General features: G+C 44.9%; 1 protein-coding gene across 1 annotated transcript in view; it reads left to right on the plus strand.

The window, feature by feature from the left end:
* LOC131258477 (serine-rich adhesin for platelets) overlaps positions 1–16,194 on the plus strand; it is a 64,565-nt gene that overhangs the window by 19,133 nt on the left and 29,238 nt on the right. The window contains exon 3 of the mRNA XM_058259803.1: positions 9,717–9,978. The gene's annotated coding sequence lies outside the window, so the exon portion shown is untranslated. The remainder of the gene's footprint in view (positions 1–9,716; positions 9,979–16,194) is intronic.

Raw genomic sequence — 16,194 nt, forward strand, 5'->3', positions numbered from 1 at the left:
GTCGCGCATCTGTTGCGGCGAAGAATCGTCTGTCGGCGATTCAAAATAAATCAATTAGAACACAAGTTAGACGGGAATAGAGCCAATGATCCGATTACGCCCCAATTAACCACCTTCCTCCACCAAAAAAGAGCGCTTCGAGTTTAATCTCTGTGCAGCGAAATGATTCACGACTGATCATGACATGGTTAAAAATCGTCATAAGGGGGGTGGTTTACCGTTTTTCCTTTTGTGGTGGTTAAACCATTCAATAGGGTGGAGTCGATTTTGCCTGCCCGAAACGGTGAAACGGTTCGCATACTTTGCATTCCATTGAAATTGGACGTAGAAGGGGCATGGAGGGCCCGAAGAACCCGGGGAATCCGGGGTGGAAAGCGCCCGAGAGGTCCATAACATAAATCCCCGTAATTTGATCGCCAGCCCGGCCATCACGTTTGACGGGAACTGTAGTTGCAGCGGCTAGTGCACGTTGGGTTTATGCTGTTTGCCTTTGGGCACAGCGTTTTTCCCTTCTCTTCCCTTTAGCTGGCTGTCCCACCATTCTTTTTTACGCGATATTTTCAGTTAAATCCCCCGAGACGGAGGGTAGTCAAGGAGAAGGCTCAGAACACATTTTCCGAGGGGAAGAAAGGGAAGTTTGATTTGTCACAAAGGTTTTGAACAACAAATAATTTATTTGCTTCGATTGACGATATGCAAATATTAATTTCAGTTCACTCTTGAACATTTTTGTAAAATTTATTTGTACGATATTTGTATTTATTATTATTTTCGTTTTAAATTCTCGAAATTTATCTTCGTTCGCCATTGTTGTTCCAAATTATTCACATTAAAATAATTGTATCATCCATGCACAGAAGACCTTAATACTACCTGCATATTTTATTGCTTATGTTTTTGTCCAAATTTGTTTATCTGTTTGCTTCAGAACTATTTATTAATTTTCGACTCGTTTTTCATTGAACCATAAATGAAGTATCAAAAATGGGCTTCATTATTTTAAATGCGCGTTATAATCCACAAAACACTCAATGCTTTTGAATTAGAGTTTACTTATATCAATCTCTAATCTTATTTCGTGTTTGTGTTCAGTAATATGTCCAATCTTAACTGAGAGTTAAACATTATATTTGTTTTGCGTGTCTGCTCCGTCGCAAAGGCGAACCGTGGAAAAGCGGGGTGGCACATTCGTGCGGGATGCGTTTAATTGAACTCTTGAACTTTGGATGTTTTTTTATTTTTAAATCCATCGTTTAAAACCCCGTTCGCTTGGTACGCTAAACCGATACGTTTAGCCCAGCTTACCGGGTTTTCGCTCGTCTTACCTGGCGCTGCTGTAATAACACACCGGTGTTGGAGGCAAAATAACTGCCGCCCTCCATCCGCCCGCTCACTGCCTCCCCGCGTCCCCTACGCTTTTCCCGCGTTACGCTGGGTGGCGTAATGCGTAAAATGATGTTGCATGAGGGTCGCCAACGGTTCCAATGTTTGTACCCCCGAGGGCTGACGAAGATTAGGCGTGTGTGTGGCAGCAGCAGCGTGTCCATGCCCGATCGAAAGTGCATTACCGGGCCCCGAAGAGAGTGCGCCCGTGTGTAAGCGGACACCTGCGCCCTCCCTTCTCCCCCCAACATCATCATATATACGTCGGCCGTCGATACCTTCGACATCACAATCCCGAGCATAATCGAAGGCCCTTTGGTGATGGTCGGTGCGGGTTCAGACCGCGCGGCGATGGTGGTCCTTCGCTTCCCGGTTTCGAAGGAAAATGTTCAAACACGAATAATAGGAAAATCTATTACGTGTCTCCACCGAGAAGGAAGCCGGCGTAACCGAGGCAGCCGGCTTCGCATGTCGATCGTGCGGTGGCCTTAGGGTGTTGCAGTTCTGGAATGTGTCCAAATGCGAACACGCAACCGCAAATGGGACGTAAACGTGCGAACGCCGACACATCGATCGGCGTGCAGCATTGATTGATCGTAAGCCACTATGCTAGCCGGCGCACGGATTGTTGGCCATGTGGAGCGTTGAAATTGGGTGATCACACCCCGAAAACATCGGTACCCCCCATGCTTTGAATAAGCATCTTGTCGTAACGCCGGGCTGGGGTAGTGGGTGCTGGCTTTTTGATTGATCGATCAATGGAAGCCATTGTGAGCGTCGTACGTTTGGAATGCATCTGGACCCGAACTATCGGCAGAGTGAGGTGGGAGGTTGGGTTTGGTTACTTTGTTTGTTTGAAATTGTTGTCTTACGCGCACGTTACGAGAAAGTGTTGTCATTTCCCCAAAAGCGAAAGGGAAAGAAAGGGGAGCCTACAGTGTTTCATCCCTTGCCTAGTTTCTGTAAATATCATAACGTGTTGGATTTGAAACTGATCTAGATTTGTAGATGATAAAAAGGGTACAACGTACGGGTATCTACTGCTTTAAAGTAGTGATGTGCGTAATGAGTAAGAATGAGTGATTGAGTATAATATTTCTATTAAGTTGATTGATTGATGAATAATTTTTGTTTTTATTTAAATAATGGACAGCGATCACCACACCACAGGTGTGGGATCGAATCTCGAGTCTGGCACCCTCCGGTATTACGAACGGCTGACCACCGATCTATAATATACCGTCTTTCGGTCACACAAACTCTCTTCGGAGAGGCCTTGTCCCACTAGGGGATGTCGTGCCACTTAAAAAAAAAAAAATGGACAGCGATTAAAATCTCAAAAGAGTTAATGAGTAAGTAAAAAAGTTACTAGTCGCCTCAGCCATTTGAATTCCAAGGAAGGATTTGATTCTGAAATAGGAATTGAAATCCCAAGAGGGAGTAAAAGCGTTTCGTACAATCCGTACAAGGTACGGTGTTAGAATCTCAACCAGGAATTATAATCTCATACTGGGAATCCCTTAAGAGCAGAATAACCTGGAGAGTGTGTTAATAATGTTTTTGCATCTGGTAGGGATTCCAATCCATTTTTGGAATTAAATTGGTTGTTGAGGACTCCAATCTCTATAGCGATTAGTAACTATTTTACCCTCTCTTGGGATTCGATTCCCTACTTCGGGTTTGAATCTCTGGTTGAGATTTAAATCTCTACTTAGGATTCGGATTGCTCTACGGACTAGCAATTATTTTACTCACTCATTCCTTCTTTTGGGATTCGAATCGCTACTAACAATTCAAATCACTGTGGCGACTTATAACTCATTTTTCTTGGTAGTAATTACAAAAGTATGACTGAGAGATTCGAATTATCGTGATGATTATTCAGTCTGATTAATATATTTAAAAAGAGTTTTTATTCTAACCACGAGGTTAAAGTTCTCTGCATTAGTAGGTTGGACTTCGAGTTTGCATGAATTTGTCTATTTTTATTTCTCAACATAGTTTTTACACAAATTAGTTTATTATAATGGGAAAATTATATTCCATCGGAATAAAGGTTTCTGATCTTTTTTCGATCAAAAAAAGGAATTATTTTCTTGTTTTTGTTCCAATCAAAGCATGAAGCGATACTTATTATAGCAATTAACGCCAGAGGACCGTTGTGGGAATGATCGAAAAGAAATCTCATGCATTGCTAGACGAAATCCACTGACGTCATCGCTCCGTGACGTTGGCCACGATCCGGACATCCGAATTTCCAGCGCGCGTTTAGAATGATGAAGCAAAACCACGATCGGAGGGTCTCATCTCAGTGTTTGCATGCAACGATTGATAATCTTTAGGATTGAAATTGGCCGCATTTTGGTGGGCGCAGCTTTTGTTTTGCTTTTTTTTTCTAACGGTTTGTGCGTTTCATTCTGACGGCAATCACAATTACTTGTAAGCTGTTATGTGTGGTTTTGTAGGTTGTTTTTTTTTTCATGGTGGCGCGAGCTTTGCATTTCGTCGTGTGCCGATGGCATTAATTGATTTCGTTGCGCAAGTTTGACCGTATTACATGTGCGCCTCCGAACCGGCGTCGCACACGGAGCCACTTCCCGTCCCGCAGTGGTGGTGTGTGGTGGAGTGTTTTCGCGCGCGTTCCGCTGGCATGTTGAGCCTCCAGTCCACTCTTAAGGTCGTGTGCTGCAAAGGGAATGGCTACCTCTGGAAGCGGTTAACTTTTTTAACATTTAATTTAATGCAGCCTGCGCGGGCATGAAAGGGAAAGCACTGTGCAGCGGGGTGTGGAAAGGCTTACCCCGGGGTTAGACCTTGGGTCTAATTGATCGATTCGTGTGTTCGATCCGATCCCAGGTCATACGCGAGGTTCAAAGCGCTATGTTGGGGGCAGCACTGGCTCGGCCTGCCTCTAATGGTCGCGTTAGGATAACGGAGTCAAGCCACGGTCAAGAGTATCTTTTGTGCGATGGTGGTGATGGTGGTGGTTGTCGGAGAACGGAGTGTAAGAAAAACCACCCGTCATACACTCTGGAGAAGCCTTATTTCTCGCTAATCCAACATGGATTTGGAGGCAAAAAAAGGGGGAGCTGTCTGTCGATCGTAACAGTGAGTGCTTAAGCTTGGTTACCCTTCGGACATGGTACCACCATAGTAGGGAAACGTTTGACGTTGACAAAAAAATAGAAACTTTCCCAGATCTTTGGAAATGCAACAAAAAAAAAATTCCACAATCAAGTTTTTTTTTCGAGGGTGGGGATAAGGTCGTGGAATGCAGCGTCTGGTCCAGATTGCAACCATAAACCATTCGTTTGGTCAAAAGTTGAGACAGGAATCTAAGAAAAAAAAAACAGGTTTCAGAGAAGAAATAATTGTTCGTTCCGCCGCCCGCCGGTGGGTTTTGTTGAAAACGACAGCGAATAAATATCACCAAACCGGTGTAGGAAACCCCTCCTGGGAATGCAACCAAAGCATTCTATTGCAACCAAAGGCGCCTCGAGTCAAACAAGTTGGCCACCTCCATGCCGGGAGAACACAGCGAACAAATTCGATCGCATGAAAAACTCCCCGGCTGAGACCTTCAGGCCGAGGTGGTAACCCCGTTTTGGGGTAGCGCGGAACCTAAAAGAGACCACGACCGCATACTAATGCCCAATCGGTTGCTGGCTTCCTGGGGTCTCAGTCTCACCAGCTGGTGCTTGCTACCGCTCATCCGGTAGTTTGTGCGCGTTGGCTTGGCTGCCGTTGAGAAATTGCTCCGGTGGCCTCGGGATTTAAAAAACCTCCACTCGTAGGCCTTCTTGCCAGGCCGCCTCCAACCGGTTGCGACCCGCGGGGAGATGAGAAAGACCTTGCTGCGCCGCTGTGCAGCAACATCCTTCTCCGTCGGAAACCCACGGCAACCGGCGGGGTTAGAATTGAATTATTTAAATTTCCTACCGGATGCGTAGGAGTGCAGGAGACGACGACGTCGACGACGCTTTGGGCAGCCACCGTTACGGCTGCAGGTGTTCTTTCCGTGGCGCGGATTCCATTAACCTTCCCGGTATACGCAGGGGACGCAGGAGAGGGCGTCTCGATACACACGGACAGATTTTACATTCCGAACCACGGTTTGTTCTGTTCTGCCCCGGGGCGATGTTTGGGCGTACGTGTCACAGATGGAATGCAGTGCCCTTGAGGGAAAAGCGATAGATTTAAAATTCACATCCGTTGGGATTTGTTTACCACCGACGGGGGAGGGTGTATGGTGATGGCGGCAAGCTAAGCTCGCTAAATTTGGAAAGGATTTATTGCGAGTTAATATTCCAAGATCCTGTCCTGCTGGAAGTGGTAGACAATGGAGTTGTCTGCATATTTAAAGGTGTCTGTTAAAATAAAAGTGTGATAAGAATCACTGTTTCATGATTTGATATTCCTTGGATGAATTTATTTTTAAAGTATCAAAACCTTTTTTCAAATAATAAAAACCCAACAAAATAACCTAAACCTTACGCTCACTGTATCACCGAGCGAATTAAAATTTAAAATCACCTTTCGTTACCCAACACCGGCCGCTAATGAGAGCGGAATGCTGCAGCCTTCCTCCGGAGGCCGACAATGCTATCGCAAAGCTCATCTTGGGCCTCATCACCGACAATGCTTCATTAGTCACCAAAGCCGGACATTTAAGTATCCATCCCGCAGTGTTGGTCGGGAATCTTCGGAGCGGTGTTTTCTCGCTCGCGTTTACCTAACCCCCCCCGGATCCACCAACAACTTGGCAACTTGCCACCTTGGGGTTTCGTAACGGCCATCGTTTAGTTTCGTCTTTCTGTCACCGCCGTCAATGCGTTAATCTGTTTTGCATTAGCGCGCGAGGCCTTTTCAACGCGGTTACGCTTTTCCCCGAACAGCAGCACCTCGTGGTGCCGGGAAAAGGTCAGGCCCTGCGAAAAAAGGCCGCTTTGTTGTATATGGTCCACATGGAAAAGAACCGTTTTACTTGCGCTGTTTTCATCTGGAAGAGTCCGATTCTAGAAGTGTTCGTTGGAAAGCGTCTTGTTTCTCACATAGTTCACGCTTATCCCAGTCTAACGCTTGGTCACGTTTGAGCGTTGCTCATTAATTGAATTAGGTTGTCCAGCCACGCACCAAGAACCGAGGCAACATCGGCCACTGTCACGTGAGAAAAAAAAAAGACGGAGCGACCAGGTTAATGCGATCGATGGTATTTTACCGGCACGGCGAACACTTGCGACCACTTTGTCCCTCGCTTTACGAGGGTTAATTTGGAGATTAACTTTCAGCCGTCCACCAAACGAACGGAGCACTGCGTTCCGCAATGTTCTCGGTGCGTTAGGATTAGATGAACTGTCCAAGAAAAGGAAGCACCACCGTGCATGTGTTCGTGAGGGACGCTAGCCTCTAAAGCGGCGGGGACCATAAGGGCAAGCGATATCGATCTCGGTCGGTCCGTCAAATGGCGACATTTTATGGATCGTTAAGATGATGTGTGACCTTGGCGTGGAACAAGTACATATGACGTAACTGTGCGCACATTGCTAAGGCTTAGGCCGTTCGGCTTTGCAAGTTAATGAGCACCGTTTTGTACGCGCGGTTTGTTTCTTTTTTTTTTTCAACGAAACCAACCGAAGCTTGGTTAATTGATTGCGAAGACAAACTTATTTTTCACGTTAACATGGTCGACTTTCGACGCTAATTCGTCTGTTTTGCCTTCGTTGTTGGTTTCCAAACATATGGTCCAGAAAACAATCAAGTTTGAACAATTTCGCCAACAAACGGTTGTAATAAATTATGCCACGATCTAAATTAAATAGTCATTAGGAAGGTCCCACTAATTCACCATATGGCAGGTTGGCTTGGGTGTTTTGGATTGTGTTTGATCCACTAATTATGATTCGAGAGCTGTTCATTCAACATCGTTCATTCAACATCGTGTAACACAATTTGCAATGTTCTTCGCAAAAATAACATTAAACCATTGATTAATACATACGAGTACGGATAGTTTGATTTAAACGATGGAAAAGAAAACCAAATGCTTTATCAATGTTCTTGTGCTCGAAATCCATGTAGTTATTAATCCTACTTTTACATAATTATGTTTGTTTCCTGCGAGATACAAGCGGCCTGGGCTCAAACATGGATGCAATGTTATTTACAAAACGTGTAAAACAGCTGCTTAAACACTCATTCCCCGCTGGCAGATTACCTGTTGCCGCCTCATGTTAACCATCCTTCGGCTTCACTTACCGCAGCCAAGAGTTTTTCGTTATGGCTCGTGATCTAATCGTACTACTGAATTCGAATCGGAGGTGTACACCATGCCGCGGTGGGCGAAAGAAGTTTTTCCCTTTTTTCTTCGCACGTGTGCTGTGCGAATCCTGCGTTCGATGCGCAACGGGTTACGATCGAGAGTCGATTGCGCGGGCCGCCGTTTCGCGCAACGGTTGATCGTTCGAATGTGGTTTCGGTTGAGTAAGAATTTTATGACGGTTGTCTATTGGACTGGCTAAACGGTGCGAGGGAAGGATCTGTTGTTAGCTGTTGCTGTAAAACACGCGGTAATACTTTATGCTACGTGGTTTGGTTAAAAAGAAATAGGATTTTTTTTCGCAACAAGTAAATGATATATAATCATCGATTAGTTGATTGCACTGCACAATAATCAGCGATAGGTTATAAAATAAGTTACACTTTCGATCTCGGCTTGACGACCGTTAGATAAGTTTCAAACCGTTATTGATCGAACAGTTTCCTAGCTGATCGATTATGTGCGTAGATTACTATCCTCGTGGCCAGTGAAAAGACCAAACAATGTTATGGATGATATTGAATTTTCCGCATAAAAAAACGTGTGTTTCTCTCTATTTCAATTGGTGTGCAAGTTTACTTATTCAAGTTCATTAAGAAGCAATAAGGTCCCAAACTATACTCGGTGAGATAATTACCATTTTAACACGTAGACTGCCATGTCACCCAAAAGTGACAGCAGAAATCAGTTCTAACAAGTTTTTGATCCATAAATAGATGAAAATGCAGTATAAAACTATAGTAATATTTAATAACAATTCTTTGGGGAAGCTAAGTTTTTGCTTAGCCTTCAAAAATCATTGGTTTAATAATTATTATAAACCAATTTTATTGAAAAAGATTGTACTAAAAAAGTGTGCTAAAAACGCATGGCAGTCAACGTGTTAAGACTGGATCTTTAGAAATTTTGAGACTCCATCAATTTTTCCTTCTTATTACATATTTTTGGCACAGTTTTCCTTCAATGAAATTCACATTCCGTTAGTCTTCGAATCAAAAAATTAAGCGCCAAATAATTAGATTTAATAAATCAACCCAATTCGCTTCGGGGTCGTGGGTAAAGCACGTGCAAATTAAATTACCCCTCGTGCGCGAAATCTGCCCAAAACGACGTTGAGTAACGTTCACTGTCAGCCGCTCAGCGCCGCTGCGTGTGGGAAACCATTACCGATTTCGGTCCTATTTCGTGGTATCGCGTTTATTTTTGGCCTGATAAACATGTTTGCATGCAAGAAAAAATGAACAAAAAAAACAACTGATCGAATTTGCAAATCTGCGACCATCATCATGGAGTGATCGTCTGCAAACCAATCAGGCTGAATTATACGCGCTCGAAACCGTGACATAACGTCTCGCGAACTGAACTGCATTAGGGGGAAATTGAGCCGAACGTGAATGAAATTTGTGAAGTGAGCCGAAAATGTAAAGCGTACCATTTCTCTCCGTGAAGTGTGTATGTTTCGTCTCATCATCCGACTCATCAGAAATTCATAACACAATCCGCCACCGCCCGCTCTCCGACGTCATCGTTCATCAGCAACAACATCATTACATGCCGTAAGCATTATGCTGCCCCGCCGGAAAAACGGGAGCAGAGGAAAAAGATCGAAAAACTTCGAGACAGGTTGACAAATTCGCGTCGAGGGAAGCGACTTAAGATGTGTTTGTTTTAAAACGAATCAGGGGTGCATCGGCGCTGCGTGAGTTGTCAACAAATGGACATCAATCCTCTCGCACTTGGGCCGAATTAAACAATTTGCAGGCGTAGGAAAGTGTTGTGGTGACTGTTGGTGGGTTGTTGTATGTTTTTTCTTTCGATTCTACTCACAGAAACAATGCTTGCCGCGTTGAGTAATACGCGGCTTAAGTTGTATTCTATTTCGGATGCTCAACGGCCACCTGACAGTGGACAGTTTATGGTGGCTCCCGAGATTGCTGGGCGTGTCCCTCGTAACCGTGCTACTAAAACTCATAATTAATCTTTTCTCCATCGCCTTTTTCTTCTTGTCTCTCTGCAGGTCATCAACATCAAACACTGCTTGGACACGCCACACCGTCCGCCGGTTCCACGTCCCTCTTCCAAGAGTCATGGACTAGGGGCCACTCGTTTCCGGAAGCGCAAACAAACGTGGAATCGTAGCGTGAACCTCTAGCATCCCTTATTCGTCTCACCACGTTCACCACCACGTCGATTGTGCCGTTAGCTGTCCAGTGGTGGAGCGTGGTGTGTGTGTATGTGTGTGTTTGTGTATGTTTAAGTCGTCGAACCTCCTCTATTGGGTAAGTTAAGAACACGGCGTCCGTTATTTGGTTTACATCGGGGCAAAGAAGCGTCCAGTGTGTGACGTAATCGTACGCTAAATATTCCATCGCTGTTTTATACGCACTTTCCACGCTTTTACCGCTGGAGGCGTTTTGGGTTATCTATGATCTTTTGGATTTTAATATGACTGCATGATAACATTTTTAATCGAATAACTTTACCGTCTTGTTCATCGTTACGGGCTATTTGTACAGTTCTTTGCTGCTTTCGGGCTTTAACTGTTGTTTGTTTCGTTAAAAAAGCACACCAGCTATTTCCTTGTGGTCCGGCTGCTCCAGGTCGCTTAGCACATCCAAACGATTGTGCAATTGATGGGTTGTAAAGATTGTAGACCCATGGAGTTTTGTCGTTTTTTTTTAGAGGTTATTGATGATTGAAGTTCCGTTTTTTTCCATTTCCCTTCCGTTTGGGATAGGTTCACGCGGTTGGCCAGCTAGTCAAGCATAAGAATGGTCTATAGAAATTACCCACGGAAACACACACACATACACGTGTGGTGATTGATACACCTTAAAAACAATAAAAAAAAAAAAAATGCTTGCAGGAAGCGCGCGGTTGAGAATTTTCTTAGCAGCAGAACGGAAAGGTTCGTCGCTTGATGCGCCGTTGAAGTCTTTCGTTTGGATAACTGTACCGCGGGGCGCTGCCGGCTGCGGTTGCGCGCTGGCAAACTGTGCGACAACGCGTTACCGCTTGACGTTTTCCGCTTGCATTGGTTTGGTTGCGGTCGTCGAAACCGGAGAAGTAGAACGGCGAAAGAACGCGACGGCGTGATGTCACGCTGTGAGATGGAAAAAGTTCACAGGAAGCGCTAGAATTACGCTTCCCCAAGCGGTGAGTGTGTGACGATGTTAGCTGATCTAGAGGGAAAAAGATAAACAAACGATCACACTTGACTGGGCGATCCAATAACTCGAGTCAAGAACTTATGCAGGGAGTTTTGTAGTGTTTCACGATGGCTCGGAAATCAGTCATGCCTATCGGGACCAAGGGTTTCTGTGGTGACGATCGACACACGCGGATAACCGCCCGGTGTGCGGTAATTTCGATTACAAATAGATTATGTAAATTGGTAGGATTTGTGGGCTGCAGGAAATTATTGTATCGCTTCGATAGCCATTGATTTTATCGTAGGGGCGCATAACGGAAAAAAAACAATGGAAACATGTTTATAGTTGACCGGGTAATCATTATGGTTCACTTTATGTTGAGCATGATTTTTTTTTTATTAGCGGATATATTCAAAGTTTACAAAAGAAATTGTGTAATTTCTCTTCGTGGAACTTTACGGGGAATTTTGTGTTGAACCTCATTCATAGGCCATCATTCGTGCCATTCAAGTTCAATGCTCTGCTCTTTAAGATGCTTCGCATTATTGTTAAAGCCGAAGCATATTTCGCATGGAGAACGTGTGCGAGTGTGTGTCTGCGCAAGAAAGCGCTCTGCAAAACTGTTAACAATGCACTCACGGTGCCGCCTTCAGATCGCGATCGTCGAGGGGCAGCTTCACGCGAAATGACAGCTTTTCCAGTGCACTCGAACGCTCGCAGTGCGAACATAGCTGTGTTGCAAGTCATCCGAGTTTCCCGTGCACTTTACCATCGTTTCGCCTGTACTCACAGCCAAGGAAACACTTGTTTTTGCCTCTTCCTCTAGCGCAGCCGTTGGGGCGCTGTTTCCTTCTCCATCCAAATTGTGTGATTAAATGTTTGATCGTCATTTTTCGTCCGGTTCCGATGAAAGTGAAATTCGGGGCGAGATTTTCGATTCGATCTGCATCGTTACGCGATGATGGGCGTTGGTGCGAGCTCCGGGTATTTTTCCTGTCCACAGAGAGAGAGAGAGAGCAGTGATTTGGCAGATAATTTCATGTTTTCGGCTACGTTCGCTTTAATGTTTTTTTTTTTTGTTCGCCGCTGTATGTAAAATGTTGTGCCCCTCCCGATCACCCGAGCATGATCTCCAAACGAAAGGGAGAGTTTTCACTGACGGCGTAGTGCTTTCCTTTGGATTTTTCCTCCCAGTGGATGCTTGAATACGCGGATCAAATTCGAGTCTTCAAGAAGCGTTTCGGGCAAATAAGGAAGGAAACCAGACGGCGCTTAGATTTCGGAACTAACTAACCCGCTCACCCCTCTGTGTCCGTCATTTCTGTGGGAACTGGGCGACACAGTGTCAGCAGGCGGAGACACACCTCGTTCGTACGGACAGATCAATTCCGGTAGCTCCACAATGCACCGGTGATCGGTTTTCTCACGGAGCTCCGGCGTGGATAGTTTGTGAGATGATTGTTTTCGACTCCCTTTGGAGTTTACAAGGCACCGCGAGGAGAAATTTTTGGCCTCCGAAAGGGAAGTGGGAATTGAATAATGAAATAAACTGTTCGCTTCCGATCATTATTTCGATCGGATTAAAACACACCATTGTGCGATGGTTGGAAGTGTTTTGAGAAGGGTGAAAAGTAAATTGCTTCACAATAAACCGATCAAGTAATTTTCAAATTAGTGATATTTATATTCCTAACTGTAGAAGTTTTTCAATTGAACACAACATTTGATGAATTATAGACAACTCAGCGGGTTTACGAAAAAGAATCTAGCGATGACAAATTATCACCAGCGATTTTATCTCCCTTACGTTCTGCAATCGTTTTAATGGCGCAATATAAACCAACACTGATGGCAGCAGTGTAACTAGTGTAACCGTTATAAGAGTTCTCGGGAATTTACTGACGGAAGCAATCAACATAATTTCCGTGGGTTTTGCACTTAGGAAAAAATAGACACGAAATCAGAAAGGTCTCAAACACTCGTACGGCCAAGAAGACAGGAAGGTTACACTTTTGTTTTTATGTCTGTACCGTGGCCTTTTATTCGTTTTATTTTGGGACTCATTCGGTGGAAATTTATATCCACCAATTTTCTCCCGCTTTGCCTCATGTTGAGGCAAAAACGCAATGGCCAGCGGAAAGAGTAGCCACGTGCATTGGTTACCCCTCGCTCACCTCCGCTCCCCAGATGTTACCATCCGTCTGAAGGTGGAAATCTTCATTTGCATATCTCAAGCCAACGGGCGGATGAATTAATTCTCTCCTCCGTCCAGCGACAGTTCCGCGCGTGTCCTGCATGCCGAAGGCGTCTCGGAAAATCGTAGCCGTAAGTAAGCCATAAATAGTGGAAAACGGAGGTTGAAAAAGGGAACTGCTAATTGTCCATTTAATTGTTACTAAACGAGATACCCAAGTGGAGGTTAGGTTTCCGGTGGGTTGGATTTGCTTGCTTGAACGGTAGTGTTTACTTTTTTCAACACCATTCATTCATTCATACGAGTCAAGGAGTAATATATTATTGTGAAGGTAAATTTGGATACGCCATTACACCAATGTTGTCATTCTACAGCAAATGCTGTCTGCACAAAATGTTATGTCGAAAGAACAATAGCGCCTTCCTTCGTCGTCTGATAGTTTGCAGTCAACTTTGGACAAATTTCATGGTCTCTGTGCGTTGCTCTTGCTGTGGATTCGTTGGGGTTAAAGAGCATGTTGTTAGTGGATCAAAGCAAAAAAATTGTTTACCAAACAACAATGTTCATCCGTGAAAGAGCGTAATGGTGGGTAGGTTGTTTACATCGCTTAATATGGAACAACAATGGCTATGCTTGTTTCGCTACGAACAACGTGGGTATACAAAAACAAAAAGAAATCATGTTATTTTTCTTACCGCCTCTCCGACGTCGAAAGGACTTCAATTTAACGCGTGAGTTTGCAAATCGTCACCACAATGACGGAAATGACATTTGCGTAGAACCTCCACCGATTATTGTTACGTACTCTGTGTCGATTTCCGGTGGCGTTCGCATGACTTTTGACGCATGAATTGACCTGCCAAAGTAAGATGGAAATCAATAATTTTACCTTCACAAGACAATTATGAACCACCAGCAGTGTTGGTTGTTCGGACTTCGAATCACATTCACATTGCGCTAACGACCATTTTGAATGGATATCCTGCCTCTCGTTATCAGAGCATTCTTCGATCGTAAACGGAACTTATGTTAAGTTAACGGTTCACACCGGGCGCGACATTGCTTGTGCAACACAACACAAAATTTAATAAAACAAAAAAAAACCCAACAGGTAAACACGCGGCGGCCATTAAAGCCAATTATGTTGTCCGTGGCATCTGGCGATAAATTAAATAACCATTCGCGGCGTTGGATAATCGCTTTCCTTCACGCAGGCGCGCATAAAAATGAAAACATCTCTTTGTTTTCGGCCCCACAAATCTCCACCCCCACCCCCTCAGTGCGACTATCTCTCCGGTGGATATGCCGTGCAGTTGAAATCGGTCGTTTTATTGTGGGTTTCTTTTTTTTCTCCTCTTGCTCTGCATTCCTGGTCGATAGTGAATCGCTTACGCGCAAAAAGACGCCAAATACTCTCCGCTCCTTTGAGCGCGAGCCGCCAGCACATTCTTGCGTTGGATTGAACAGATGTTGAACCAACATTTTCTGCGGTGAGTCAAGGAAAAGCGCTAGTGGTGGATGATAAGAAAAGTTTCATGCCTTCGAATGGGAGCAAATTAAAATCAGTTACAATGCTGCCGTTGGGGGGGCAAAAAAGGGGGGAGGTAGGGGTGGGGGATGTAGGATTGGCTAGCGTGAAGGAGAATCGTTCACGAAGGGATCGATAAACCCTCTTCTGGGTGCGTTTAATACATCTTCCACCACCCTCGCCGGGCGGCTTTTCATTTCGTAAATTTCGTTTAAGCATCGCAAGAAAATAATTGGCATTTTATTGGGCGAACGCGCTCTCGGCGCGCGCGCTCGCGTTAACTGCGCGAAATTACCGTTTTCACTTTCATCCAATAAAATACACCACAAACGCTACTGTGTTCGCTGGTTCGCTTCCGCTCCATCCTCGGGGTTTGGTCTTGGTACACGTGTTTCCGGACGTGAGATAACCACGGTGTGATGCGGTACGGATCTGGTGTTTGAGGCGTCGGGTTTCATCGCCCTCCCATCAGCGTACGGGGTGGATATGGGTTTTTTTTTCTCCGATGGGCGTCTGGGTGGGTTGCCGGTTTGTATTGATAATTGATTTCTTTTTAATGTTCGTTTTATTGCGTCATCGCATCTCCCTAATTGCTTCTTGATGTTTAACTTTACCTCAAACGGAAGCGAACGTTGGAGGGATGTTCTCCTGGCCGCCGGAGATACCTTTTTTTTATTAAATATATATTTCACTTTCGTGAAACTTTATATGTTTTACTGTACGATTGCGTTTCCTGTCGAAAATTTGCTTTCAATCGGTCGAAGATGTTCCCCCCCAAACCGTGGTCAGATTCACCGCGTTCGGCACGCTTTCTTCCTTTTCCACGTGCATTGTTACGTGGCCCCGGATGGGGCCGGGTTTTCTAAGCACCAACCGAACCTTCAATGACAGTGTTTGCATTTGGATGATCCGGGGCGGGAGCCCCCGGGTTTCTACGATCGGGTTCCCTATTTTTCCGGACCCTGCCTTACGACGACGGAGACACTGTTGTTTCCCCCCCTTTCGACTTCGAGCCTAATTTCGTTCGTACGGACGCGGTTGATTAATTTAATTTACGAACGCAACTTTGTCTTCGGGGGCCCGTTCGTCTCGGGCGACACCAGACTTCCTTCCGACCGGTTTCCCATCTTTCACCGGAAGCTAGGCTCCCCTCCCTCCCGGAGAAGAAATGGGAAAAACAAAAGACACTAAATGGGCAGCGAGGTGTGCGAGTGAGCGGGGAAACGAAGAAAAAGGCCGATCCAACCATTTGTTGTTCGTTCCCTTTTCCTCTCTAATGAGAAACTCTAATTTTTGGTTCGCCTTTTCCGACCCGCGGTCGGTTTGGTTTCGGTTTGGCGGTGGAAGATGCTGAGCGAGACAATAAATTAGCTCGACTGTGACTAAAATCAGCTTCCTTCTTTAGTTTTCTCGCTGGTGGCAAGGTACTGCTCATGATCACGCCGTATGGCTGCTTGGAAGCACTTTGTCAAGAAAGTAAGATGTCGATGAATAAGTTGGTCTTTTCCCCGCTTCGGTACGGGTGAAACCATTGCGTGGAAAATGTCTGCACGTTACTGCTTATCGTTTGTCTAGTTTTCGTTTCGCAACGTGATGTTTTAATTTTCATATTTCCTATGTC

Source organism: Anopheles coustani, chromosome 3, assembly GCF_943734705.1.
Source record: "Anopheles coustani chromosome 3, idAnoCousDA_361_x.2, whole genome shotgun sequence".
Lineage (NCBI taxonomy): Eukaryota > Metazoa > Arthropoda > Insecta > Diptera > Culicidae > Anopheles > Anopheles coustani.